The sequence below is a fragment of the Equus caballus genome, chromosome 3, assembly GCF_041296265.1.
Source record: "Equus caballus isolate H_3958 breed thoroughbred chromosome 3, TB-T2T, whole genome shotgun sequence".
NCBI lineage: Eukaryota > Metazoa > Chordata > Mammalia > Perissodactyla > Equidae > Equus > Equus caballus.
In genome coordinates, this window is record NC_091686.1 from 21,258,587 (window position 1) to 21,271,682 (window position 13,096).

Below are 13,096 nucleotides of genomic sequence, written 5' to 3' on the forward strand. Positions count from 1 at the left end.
TGAGTAAAAACTAAGTTAAACACAGAGAAAAGGTTCAAGTAGAGTGTTTCCATGATAGCCTCTGCATCTGAGAACTCATCGGTGACAAAGGCTTTAGAAGCCTCTGGCTTTGTGAACTTTCTCCATTTTTGATCAGAATCAAAGAGGGTATTAGAAACAAGGTTGCTGATGTGGATATGAGAGGGCTAGTAAAGGCTATGGAGGATGGCTGGTGGGTTATTTTTTCCTTTTCTCTGAGGATAATAAGCTAGAAATGTGGCTTTGGCCTATTGCCTATAGATAGGATATCATGATACAGTGTCTGCACTGGGTTTCTTTGTTATACGGGTCTAAATTTAACATTGAATAGTTTTCAAAGTCTGATCTGTACTCTGCTGAATTTGTTTCTTTCAATACTGTAAAGATGTTGCTCTATTATTGCCTCATTTGAATTGTTTCCAATAAGAAATCTGCTGTCATCCTTATTTTTTAATGTATTTTTTTCTCTAGTTGCTTTTAAGATTTTTTTCTTTATCACTAGTTTTATCACATCATGTTTTGATTATGATGTGCCTTGGTGTAGTTTTATTTATGTTTCTTGTGCTTGGAGTTTGTTGAGCTTCTTGGATCTGTGGGGTATTACTTTTCATCAAAATTTCTTCAAATATATTTTTTCTCTTCCCTCCCCCAACCACAGGGACTCCATTTATATGTATTAGGCCATTTGAAGTTAACCCATAGCTTAGTGATGCTCCGTTTTTATGGGTTTTTTAGGGGTTGGGGCGGTTACTCTTTTTTCTGTGTGTTTCATTTTTGGTAGTTTCCAGTGCTATGTTCTTCAAGGCCACTCATCTTTTCTTCTGATTTACAATTAATCCCATCCAGTGTATTTTTTCATATCAGACATTATAGTTTTTATCTCTAGAAGTTTGATTTGGGTCTTTTTTTATATCTTTCATATCTCTACTTAACTTTTGAACATATAAAAATACAGTTATGATAATCACTTCAATGTCATCCTCTGCTAATCCTAACATCTATGTAAGTTCTGAGTCTGTTTCAGAAGATTGATTATTCTCCTCATTGTGAGTTGTGTTTTCCTGCCTCTTTGCATGTCTGGTAATCTTTGATTGGATGCTAGTCATTGTGAATTTCACCTTGTTAGGTTTTGGATATTTTTGTATTCCTATAAATTTCCAGTTTGTTCTGGGATGCACTTAAGTAACTTGGAAACAGTTTTATCCCTTTGGGTCTTGTTTTTAAGTTTTGTTGAGCCGGATCAGAATGCTATTTAGTCAAGAGCTAATTATTCCCTAGTACTGAGAACCCCTGTGAGACCCTTCTGAGAATTCTACTCAAATGTTCCACAAACTGTTCCTCACCCTGTGTGAGCATCAGGTGCTGTACCCTCTTATCCTTTGGGCTGGTTCTTTCCCAGCCTCAAGTAGTTTCCTAACATGGATGCACTGGTCAGCAGTTTTCTGAATACCTGGGGACCTTGTGAAGATCTCCAGAGGTCTTTCTTCCCTGGTACTCTGTCCAGCAAATTCTAGCTGCTTTGCTCTCCCCAGACTCAGCTTTATCTCCTCAACTCAAGCAGTCTGCTGGGCTTTACCCAGAGTCCTCACCCTGTGCTGTGACCTGGAAACTCTCTCAAGGCAGTAATGTGGGATAATCATAGGGCTTACCTTGTTTGTTTCCCATCTCTCAGGGATCACTGTCCTTCATGGTATTATGTCCAGTGTCTAAAGAACTATTCTTTCATATATTTTGTCTTGTCTTTTTAGTTGTTTCAGCTGGGAAGGGCACATCTGGTCTCTATTACTCCATCTCCACTGGAAGCAGAAGGCAAATTTAGTTTTTAGATATATGCAGTAAGAGTCCTGCATAAGTTTCTGAAGTGCTACCTACATTTATGAAATTTCCCAAAAAGTTTCAATTAACATAGGAATCTGATTTCCCCAGCAGACTTCTCTGGACGTGATATGGTGCTAATTCACTCTTACAATCAAGGGTTGCAACTAATTCATCCTTTTGCTTAATCACAGTGATCAGAGGTAGAAGAAAGGTAGGTAAATGCATGAATTTTTCTAGCCACTTTTTCCCTTGCCATAATGCCACATAGAGTAGAAAAACCATTTCTTAGGTTTTAAAGTTATAAGTCAGCCTATGGAAACAGAGGTATGACTGATGGTAAAACACTATTTTAGCTCTTCCCTTTAGACTATAAAGGTTATCATTATTCATAAAGTTATTCAAGTCTTACCAAAAAAACACTTCATTTCAATGTCTTCCTTCACACAGCTCATTTTTCAGGCTAACTAAATGTGGCTCAAGGAAATCCATTAGTTTGGAAGTGTGGCTCTCACTCTGAGATGAAGTCATTGCACTGAGTTATATACAGAGGAATGATAAAAATGAGGCCCCAGCAGACACTAGTCATTCTTCCTAAACTCAAATTATGGTTTTTGTTTGTATGTTTGTTATTTTGTCAAAAATTTGTTCCTACTTAAATTGGGCATATTAATACATCCAAGATAAGTGAAATTCTTAAAGTGTTAACTCATTACCTGCTTTCAAAACTCTCAAGATTTGCTCCAGAGGACGTTTCCCACTATGCTTATCTGCAGATAATCTGCTCCACTGAAACCAGTCTCCTTCCAAACACAACCTGTACTTTCCCCTCTACATTTAAAGTCTTCACTAATGTCATTTACTCCATGACATCTCATCACGTCTGCCTAGTCCCTTTTCTGACCCCTTATGGCAGCACATGTAATGCCTTGCTTGGCAGTGATTCGCATATGTGTCCTATCCTTAGATAGCCTGCTACCCTATATTTACATTTAATGTTTGAATGATTGAGTAAATTAATTAAGGAATGAATGAGGGAAAGGATATTCACCCTCATCTTTATGCTTTTTATGGGAGGAGAGGTCTTAAATTGGTTATTGAATACAAACAGAATTATATAAAATTAGGGTAGAACACTTTAAAATTTTTGCAGTCCCCAAACCTTCTGTAAAGTAAAGGGAGAGAGATACTTTTCAGCAAATAGTAATGGAGAATAGAAATCAATGAAAAAATTAAACTGGAGAGGATAAAAACCATACTAGGCAAATGTTTTCTTTTTAGGAGAGAAAATAATTACAATAAACAGTCTAGGAATTTAGAAGTACCAGTTGAAACCCTTTGTAGCTGTCCCCAAATTGAAGGGTGGTATTACATAGTTATTTAAAGGGAGTTACATGGTTATGTTTTTCTAATCAAACTGCAGATGTTTGTAGAATATTTGAAAGCTAGGCCTCACCCCAAACCTAGAAAGAACATCAGAACATAATTATCTAATTCTCTATTAGGGCTATAAAGTCTGAAATTTGTCTTCAGTTTTTACTAGCTGTTTTCTTTGGTTGGCTCATTAGAAAAAAAGATACATGGAATATTTTTATGATTTTCTGTCTGTAAAAATCTCACACCAATAAAGATTTTTCCATATGTCATGTATAAATGCAATAGAAATAAGTTGAGAACAGAAAAAAGACATGCAGACTTCTAGAGCTTCATTTAATGGGTCTGACCTTTAGGGCATCCCCTCTTAACTTTAAAACATTTTTTGCTATCAAAGAGCTATAGAAGTAAACATCCCCTTTTACCCTGAGAAAAGCAGCATGCTCAGAATGTTTCATGGGTAACTTTTACCAAGCCTTTAAGGCCAGTGCAGCGGCAACTGCAAAGCCACTAGAGAGGGATAGGAGAATATAAAAAGAGATGTAAGGGGGAAAAACTTCCACTTAAGTTAAGCCCCAAAATTAACATTCCAAACCATATGAAAAAAATTTACCAAGATAATCAACAACTTAAAAATCAAGAGATGGATTTACTTAAAATCTAAAGGCTTATGATCCGTTAACAACTACTAATTATGACACACAAGCAGACAAGTGTGACTGAAGAAAATAATCAAATAAAAAATCCTATATATGAAAAACGTAGTAATTGAATTAAATAATAAATGATAATCAGAGATAATGATATGGCCATTTTCCAGAATGGAAAAATACTTTTCAGATTGAAAGTATACATGACATATCAAGAAGGATAAATGAAATAAGTCCACACACTGAATTTGTAGGTAATCTATAAGCTATTTTTCTCCTCAATGACTTTAAGATTTTCCCTTTACATTTAATATCTGGCAAAGATAGAACAAGTAGACTGTAAGCAAATTTTTTATCACCAAGAACAGATATAGGAGACAATGAAATAACAGCCACAAGATACTGAGAGAAACAAACTAACCATGTTGGTTTCTATATCCAGCTAAACTATAATTCAAGAAGGAAGATAGGAGCAGTCCGGTGGTGCAGCGGTTAAGTGTGCACATTCCACTTTGGCAGCCTGGGGTTCACTGGTTCGGATCCCAGGTGCAGACATGGCACCAAGCCATGCTGTGGCAGGCGTCCCACATATAAAGTAGAGGAAGATGGGCACGGATGTTAGCTCAGGGCCAGTCTTCCTCAGCAAAAAGAGGAGGATTGGCAGATGTTAGTTCAGGGCTGAGCTTCCTCAAAAAAAAAAGTGAAGATAAATTCTGGGAAAATTTTAATAGAAGCCAACTTTTTTTTTTTTAAAGATTTTATTTTTTCCTTTTTCTCCCCAAAGCCCCTGGTACATAGTTGTATATTCTTTGTTGTGGGTTCTTCTAGTTGTGGTATGTGGGACGCTGCCTCAGTGTGGCCTGATGAGCAGTGCCATGTCCGCGCCCAGGATTCGAACCAATGAAACACTGGGCCGCCTGCAGCGGAGCGCGCGAACCCAACCACTCGGCCACAGGGCCAACCCCAATAGAAGCCAACTTTTTAAATCTCTTGTAATTGCCCTATGAAAACAGAATGACTAGAATAACAAAATCAAAATCCACAAACAAGATCTACAAAAAAACCCTAAGTGATATCTTCACAAACCCCAAAATATGAGTAGAAAAGGACACACCATCAAAGCTATATGCCCTGCATGGCATCAACAAGTATCTGATAGAGGTATCAGATGAGGTTGAGAACAGGGAAACCCTAAAATAGCCAATAGGTAATCATGAAAATAGCTGAAACTAGGAGAGGTTTTGCATGCCCTAATTTGGTGGTCAGGGAGCTAGGGAGCTGGAGAGTAAGGCAAGGTAAGATCTGAAAGGGCTGGAATTAAAGTTCCCTTTTAGGACAAAGTGCCACAATGAGAAGAAATTGCAGTCAAGAGAATTCAAATTGAGCAAGATAGGGATAATAGGGAGGGTAAGGGGAGAGGAAGAGAAAGAAAGCATGTGAGAAGAGGGCTAGTGTGAGTGAGCAAGAGCACTGACTTAAAATTGAGCAAGGGGAACAGACTTAAGAATTCCCAGAGTATAAGACCATATTTTTGAAGACTTCATGAAAATAACATAAGAGGATCACTAAAGCCAGGATGCTAAAAAAGTTATCCCAACTCATCCACTTCTCCTAAAAGTTAAAGAAAACTAATTTCACACAAGAATGATCAACAGAAAAGGATCATGACTGAACCCCATAGAAAGTTATAAGAAAAAAATAATAGGGGCCGGCCCCGTGGCCGAGTGGTTAAGTTCACAAGCTCCACTTCAGTGGCCCAGGGTTTTGCCAGTTCAGATCCTGGGTGTGGACCTAGTACCGCTCATCAAGCCATGCTGAGAGGGCTTCCCACATAGCAGAACCAGAAAGACCTACAACTCGAATATACGACTATGTACTGGGGGGCTTTGGGGAGAAGGAAAAAAAAGATTGGCAACAGATGTCAGCTCAGGTCAAATAAACAGATCTGTTTATCAATTAAATTACAAGGAGAGTGAAAGAGTTGGAAGGAAAAAAAATCTGTGCATTAAAAAATACCTAAAAACCATATTTAAAACACAATGGCAAAGTGGATTTACTTGTGTTGATTCAAGTTATAATTTGCTTAAAAGTTATGACATTTGAGTCAAAGATTTGATCATTACTAAGAATTTCATAATATTAAGAACTCACCATTAAGGGAGCTAACATCTGTTGCCAGTCTTCCTCTTTTTTTTTCTTCTCTCCTAAAGCTCCAGTACATAGTTGTATATTCTAGTTCTGAGTCCTTCTAGTTCTTCTATGTGAGTCTCTCCCACAGCATGGCTACTGACAGATGAGTGGTGTGGTTCTGCGCCCAGGAACCGAACCTAAGCTGCCAAAGTGGAGTATGCTGAACTTTTAACCACTAGGCCGTCAGGGCTGCCTCTTAAAGTTCTTATATTGTCCATGAAGCAGGTAGGAATACTGGTTGCCATTAGGCTTTTACATTTTAAGAATGATGGTTTTAATTCTTTTACATTTTATGCATTTGTATTCAATAGTCAAAATTACAGCACAGGATGAGCTGAATGTTCAATCAGTTCAGTAAATGGTCTATAAATTGAGGAGGGATTCTTGCCATACAGGAGAAATCAACATTCAGAAAAAAAGACAAACATTTATGTTTTTAATTTTCAAAATTTCATTAGCAAAATAAAATATATATACCAGCCAAACCTCAAAATCTATTGCCTTTAAAAAAAAAAAAAGTCCTTGAGTACTAAAGATGCATTTTTAAGTCAGATCTACTGAGGTATAATCTACATACAGTAAAAATCATCCTTTTTACGTATACAGTTTTATGAGTTTTGACAAATGTATAACCACCACCAAAATCAATATGTAGGATATTTCCATTACCCCCAAAAAGCTTCTTCCTTTATTGTCAGTCCTCTCCCAATCCCTAGCCCAGGCACCACTGATCTGTTTCTTTCTCTATAGCTTTGCCTTTTATAGAATATAATATAAACAATTATACAGCATGTAGCCTTTTGTGTCTGGCTTCCTTCACTAAGCATAAGGCTTTCGAGATCCATCCATATTGTTACATGCATCAGCAGTTCCTTTTTATTATGGAATAGTGTTCCATTGTGTGGCTATACTGTGATTTAGTTACCCATTCATCAGTTGGTGGATATTTGGGTTGTTTCCAATTTTGACAATTTTCAATAAAGCTGCTATAAACATTCATGTACAGATCTTTGTGTGGACATATATTTCCTTTTCTCTTGAGTAAATAGCTAGGTATGGCATTCCTTAGTCATATGGCAAACGTAATATATAACTCTATAAGAAGATGCCTGTGGTGGACAGACTCTAAGATGACCCCTAATTATCCCACCCTCCTGGTATTTATGCTCTTGTGTAATACCCTTCCCTTGAGTGTGGGTGGGACCTGCTTCTAAGCAATAAAATACAGCAAAGGTGGTAGGATGTCACTTACATGATTATGTTACATAAAATTGTAACTTTCATCTTGCTAGTAGACTTTATTTATTGTCTTCCTTCTTTGTTCTGATGAAGTAAGCTGCCATATGGAATGGTCCACATTGGCAAGAAACTGAGTGCAACCAACAGCCAACAATGAATTGAGGCTCTCAATCTGACAGCTGCAAGGAACTGAATCCTGCCAACAACCACATAAGCCTGAAAGTAGATCCTTCCCCATTTGAGCCTCAGATGAGACTCCAAACAGGACTGACCCCTTTATTGCAGCCTTGTTAGAGACCCTGAACAGAGGACCAAAGCTAAGCTCTGCCCAGAATCTTGACTCATAGAAACTGAGATAATACATGTGTGTTGTTTTAAACTGCTAAATGTGTATAATTTGTTATGCTGCAATTGATAACTAATACAGCCTATTTTCTAAAATTATTGTACCATTTTGCATCCCTACTAGCAATACATGAGTGTTCCAGCTGCTTTGCACATCCACCAGTACTTGGTAGTGTCAGTTTTTGTAAATTATAACCATTCTAAAAGGTAAGTACTGGTATCTCATGATTTTGTGTTTCCCTTATGACTAATAACTTGGACTATCTATTAATGTGTGTATTTGCCATCCATCTCTTTATTTTATTAATACTGTATTTTGAAGATCCAAGCTTTAAATTTCAAGTTAAAGTTGTTGATTTTTCTTCTTAGTATACATACACTTTTTGTGACTTAGCCAAGAAATCTGTACTAATCTAAAGTCACAAAGACTTTCTCCTATCTTTTCTTCTAGAAGTCTTATAATTTTAGCTTTTCCATTTAAGTCTATGATTCATTCTGAGTTTTTTTTGTATAAAATACGAAGCATGGGTTGGGGTTTAGTTTTTTCCCATATAGATGTCCAATTGTTCCAGAACCATTTGTTGGAAAGACTATCATTCCTCCATTGAATTACCTTGGCATCTTTGTTGAAAATCAATTGACCGTATATGTGTGGCACTATTTCTGGACTCTCTGTTATGTACCATTGATCTCTATATCTATCCAAATCAACACCACATTGTCTTGATTACTGTAGCTTCACAGTAAGTCTTGAGATCAGGTGCTGTTAAGTCCTCTAGCTTTGTTCTTCTTTTTCAAAATTGCCACTTCCCTCTACTTTGATAATATAAGGTTCAATATGATACCAATCAAAACTCAATAGGCTGTATTGTAGCACTTAACAAGCTAATTCTAAAATTTATATGGTGGTATGGTCTAAATCTTTACATTCCTCCAAAATTCCTTGTTGAAAATCTAATGCCCAATGTGATGATAGTAGCAGGTGGGGCCTTTGGGAGGTGATTAGGTCATGAAGGTAGAGCCCCCATGAATGGGATTAATGCTCTAATAAAAGAGGTCCCAGGGCCAGCCTGGTGGTGTAGTGGTTGAGTTCGCATGCTCCGCTTTGGCGGCCCAGGATTTCGCCGGCTTGAATCCTGGGCGCAGACCTAGCACCACTCATCAAGCCATGCCGAGGCAGCATCCCACATAGTACAACCAAAAGGACCTACAACTAGAATATACAACTATGTACTGGAGGGCTTTGGGAGGAAGAAGAAAAAAAAAAAAAAGAGTGGCAATAGATCTTAGCTCAGGGCCAGTCTTTAAAAAGAAGAGGCCCCAGAGGTCTAGCTTGCTCCTTTGCCATGTGAGAAGTCAGCAACCTAGATGAGGTCCCTCACCCAACCATGTTAGTGGCCTGCTGATCAGACTTCCAGTGTCCAGAACTGTGAGAAATAAATTTCTGCTGTTTATAAACTACCCAGTCTGTTATATTGTTATAGCAGCGCAAACAGACTAAGACACACGGAAATACAAAAGACCAAGAAGAAACATAATACTCTTGAAGAAGAAACAAGGTAGAATATCTTGTTCTACCAGATATCAAGACTTGTTATAGAGCTATAATAATTAAAATAGTGTGAATAGGTGCATGAATAGACAAATAGAACACAGAACAGAGAGCCCAGAAATGGACCCATGCATATACCGATACTTAATTTTTGACAAAGGTTGCAATTCAGAGCAGTGGGAAAAGAATGGTCCTTTGAATAAGAAAAGATATTGGAAAAACTGGTATCCATGTGTGAAAAAATATGAAATTGGACTCCTACACAGCATCAGTTTCAGAGAGATTATAGACCTAAAATCTCTTGTAGATAGATGCACAGTAAAATTCTTAGAAAATAACATAGAGGAATATTTTCATGACCTTAGGGTAGTGGGCAATTTGTTTTTAAAAAATAATTTATAAGAAAGGGAAATGCTGATAAATTTGGCTGTATTAATATTAAGAAAACCCTATGAATAGCAGCACAGCATTGTCTGATACAGCACCAGAAGGTGAGAGGATAGTGCAAAAAGACTGGACAGGGTTCGCTCTGCTCTACACAGGGTTATCAGAATTGACTTAACAGCACTAACAACAATTAATATTAAGAATTTCTTCAGTATATCAAAAGACATTATAAAGAATGTGAACTCCAAGCCACAGAGTAGGAGAAAGCATTGCAACATGTATAACCAAGAAAAGCACTTGTGTTCAGTATATACAAAGAACTCCTACAAGTCATTAAGAAAACAACAAACAAGTAGATAAATGGGCAAAAAAAAACTGAACAGGCATTTTGCAAAAGAAGAAATTCAAAATGCCAATTAACATGTGAAAAGATGCTCAATCTCATCAGTAATCAGGGAAATGCAGATTAAAAGCACAATGTGATACTATTATATATCTACCAGATTAGCTAAAAATCTGACAATACCAATTGTTGCTATAGATTTAGAACAGCAGGCACTCTTACAAACTAGTGGTGGGAGTGTAAATTGGACAACACTCTGGCATAATACAGTAAAGATGGAGCTATTCATGCCATGTGACCCAGCAATTCCACTCCTATTTGTATACCCTAGAGAAACTCACCAACAGGTACTCACATGTAAACATTCTTCCTAGCAGCACTTTTTGTAAAGACCCAAAACTGGAAACTCTTATTTACAGATCAATACTTATATAGTAAAACTTTAAAGAAAAGCAATAATGTAATTTCCATAAAAGCCTGGACAGTGGTTCCCTCTACTGTAGGGGTAGTGATCAGAAAAGGTCATGTAGAGAAAAGGAGGTGCTTCTAGAGTTCTAGGGTTCTATTTCTGAACCTAAGTGATGAGAAATATTTCCTTTATATGATTCAGTTAAACCATACTTTTAATTTTAAGCTTTTTTCTCCATATGTGTGTGTTTTCCACAGTAAAATAGATTTAAAAATATACAAGATGCAGAACAAGCTGCATGATATGCTCACATTTGTATACAGAAATAAATAACACATATATTTATTTTACATGTATATAAATTTACATGTGTAAGAGTGTGTGCATATTGAGTTATCTCTGATGGATTCCAAAGACACTAGTAAAAGTGGTTGCTTTCGAGGAATTGGGAGTCAAGGGTGGAAGAGAGATTTAATTTCCATTATATTCCTATTTTACTGTTTGAATTTTATACCAAGTGTATTACTTTTACAAAATGTATTTTAAACATTATTTAAAATATAGACAACAAAACAAAAATTAATCGTTATACCAGATAAGCCTAATATTACAGTGGGCCAGGAAAGGTGGTCCATCTCAGATTTTTCCAGTAAAGAAGAGATTAAGATACAAATGCTGCTTCCTGTAGGCACAGCTTACCTCTTTGGGCTAAGTTTTGTACTAGGCACATCCCTGGGTTTAAGTGTTTCATACAGTGACACAATAGTCGAGTTTTATACATTAGTGATGAAAAAGTCACTTTGGTTGTGGGAACAACAGAACCTAACAGGTGACTTGATAAGGCTTAAAAGTGTGTCACTGACTTACTTTGAGTTTGATCTTGATGTTTTTTGGGAATGAAGGTATTTTTCTCCCATAAACCTGGAGATTTATTCCCACTCATATCACTTGAATATAATGGCAAAGCAAATCTACTAAAGCAAATGCCCAGAATCATAGGGTGGCTGGCATGTTCACAGAGCTTAAACAGTTCTAAGATTTTTCTAAAAATTTTCTGTTCTTTTGGATTGCTGTAAGTGAATCACTATGTGCTTTTTAAAGACTCAAAAAAACTTTTCTGGCTGGCAATACTCACAGGAGGAAAAATTGAGACAGTCAGAAGGAAGCTCCTATTTAGTAATGTGTTCAGTATTTTAGTAAAATTTTAGTAATTTCAGTAATAATGCTAGGAATATGAAAGAAAGAAAATTCTATGCAATAATTAAAACTAATTCAGCTGAGATTACTTTACTTAATCCTCTTTCCTAAAGACCCATTGTGTATATCTTTTGTTTCCATCACTAGATCATCCATTTGTAGTCTCTTGCCTCCTCCTCAGCTTGCTGTCTCAAATCCTTTTTTGAAGGACTACATGTACACATTCCTCAGTTTGCTTGCTTTTTCCTTTTTTTTCCCCTCCTTCTCCTCCCCTTCCTCCTCCCTTCTCCTCCTCCACCCCTCCCTCGTTCCCTCCCTTCCATGCTGTGTGTTTGTGTGTTTGGGGAGGGTGGGGAATCTCATTTCCAGTGACTGATTATAAATGCCCTTCCTTACAATACACTACAGAAATTACAGGACATTTTTTTCCTCTTCTACGCATTTTCATAGTCAAAAGTTCAAGTAAGATAGTCATGCTGCTCAAGCCTTTTTTACCTTGCTGAAATGTTCTTTTGATAAAACATGCCATAACATAGTATGATAGAGATAAATGAAAGAAAATTACTGAAGGAAATAAAATATTTTCTGAAACTTCACTTCTTCCCTTTCTTTTTAAAGAATAATTTATGTCATAGCTGTTTTTTTCTAATTTAAAGGTCCATTAGATATAAGGACTGGCTATATTAACATATCAGAAATTGTGATTCCCTAGCAAGAATTTACAAATGATTTCCTACATTTTGATACCTAATGCAACCATTACGGCTAAAATTTATAAAGGTAAGCACTCAAGATCAAAGCATCGTAGTTTATTCAGTGTTAGGTTTGGATTCAGCACTTTAAAGCCATGCTCTTCTTTACTGAATGCCAAGAAATGAATCATTGCAGATTCTTGGCTGATATGGTTGTGAATTCCACCAGTGGTTATTCTGTGTTTAGAGACAAACAACATTCAAAGGTCAAGTGTATTTCTGTAAGTAACCACCTTGTTCTTGTCTTCTCTACCATAACTATGAGAAATTATGGACAGTGTCAATCTAGAATATGGCCTCCTGATTGCTCAAGAAGAACAGAATATAAACCCTGGTGCTAATAAGTTATTCTAACCTATAAAGCAATGAGTCTTTCAGGACTCTAGGAAAGACAGCCAGAGAGATGTCAACAGAAGTACCAAACCCAGGCAAGATATCTAGTCTGGGACATCCAAGACATACACTCTGGGTTAATCTGATAGTTCTCATAATAGTAGAAAATATCAAAAAAAAAAAAAAAAGAAAGAAAGAAAGAAAGAAAGAAAAACAAGCCAGCAAATATGCTAAAAATAGTAGAATATCATGTCTAATTAGGTAAGAGTTTTGCTAGGAATTTCTACGTAGCGGCCCCCTTTCTTCAGACAAAAACCTTGAGTTCTCAGTATGTTTTGACAGGGCATCTGTCTGAAGTCTTGCAGGGTATCAATGAAAAGGATCTTCCTTGGTTCTTATTAACAAATGATTTAATAGTTGCCAAATACAAGCAGAAAGTGACTAGCATAGACCGTTGCTGCTTTTTATTTATTTTTTGTTTGTTTGGGGCAT

The 13,096-nt window shown here is 36.7% G+C and overlaps 1 long non-coding RNA gene across 1 annotated transcript in view; it reads right to left on the reverse strand.

Annotated features, from left to right (window-relative positions):
• Positions 1-13,096, reverse strand: part of LOC102149407 (uncharacterized) — a 135,389-nt gene that overhangs the window by 22,646 nt on the left and 99,647 nt on the right. The window contains exon 4 of the long non-coding RNA XR_290022.4: positions 1,668-1,814. This is a non-coding gene — a long non-coding RNA (uncharacterized lncRNA). The remainder of the gene's footprint in view (positions 1-1,667; positions 1,815-13,096) is intronic.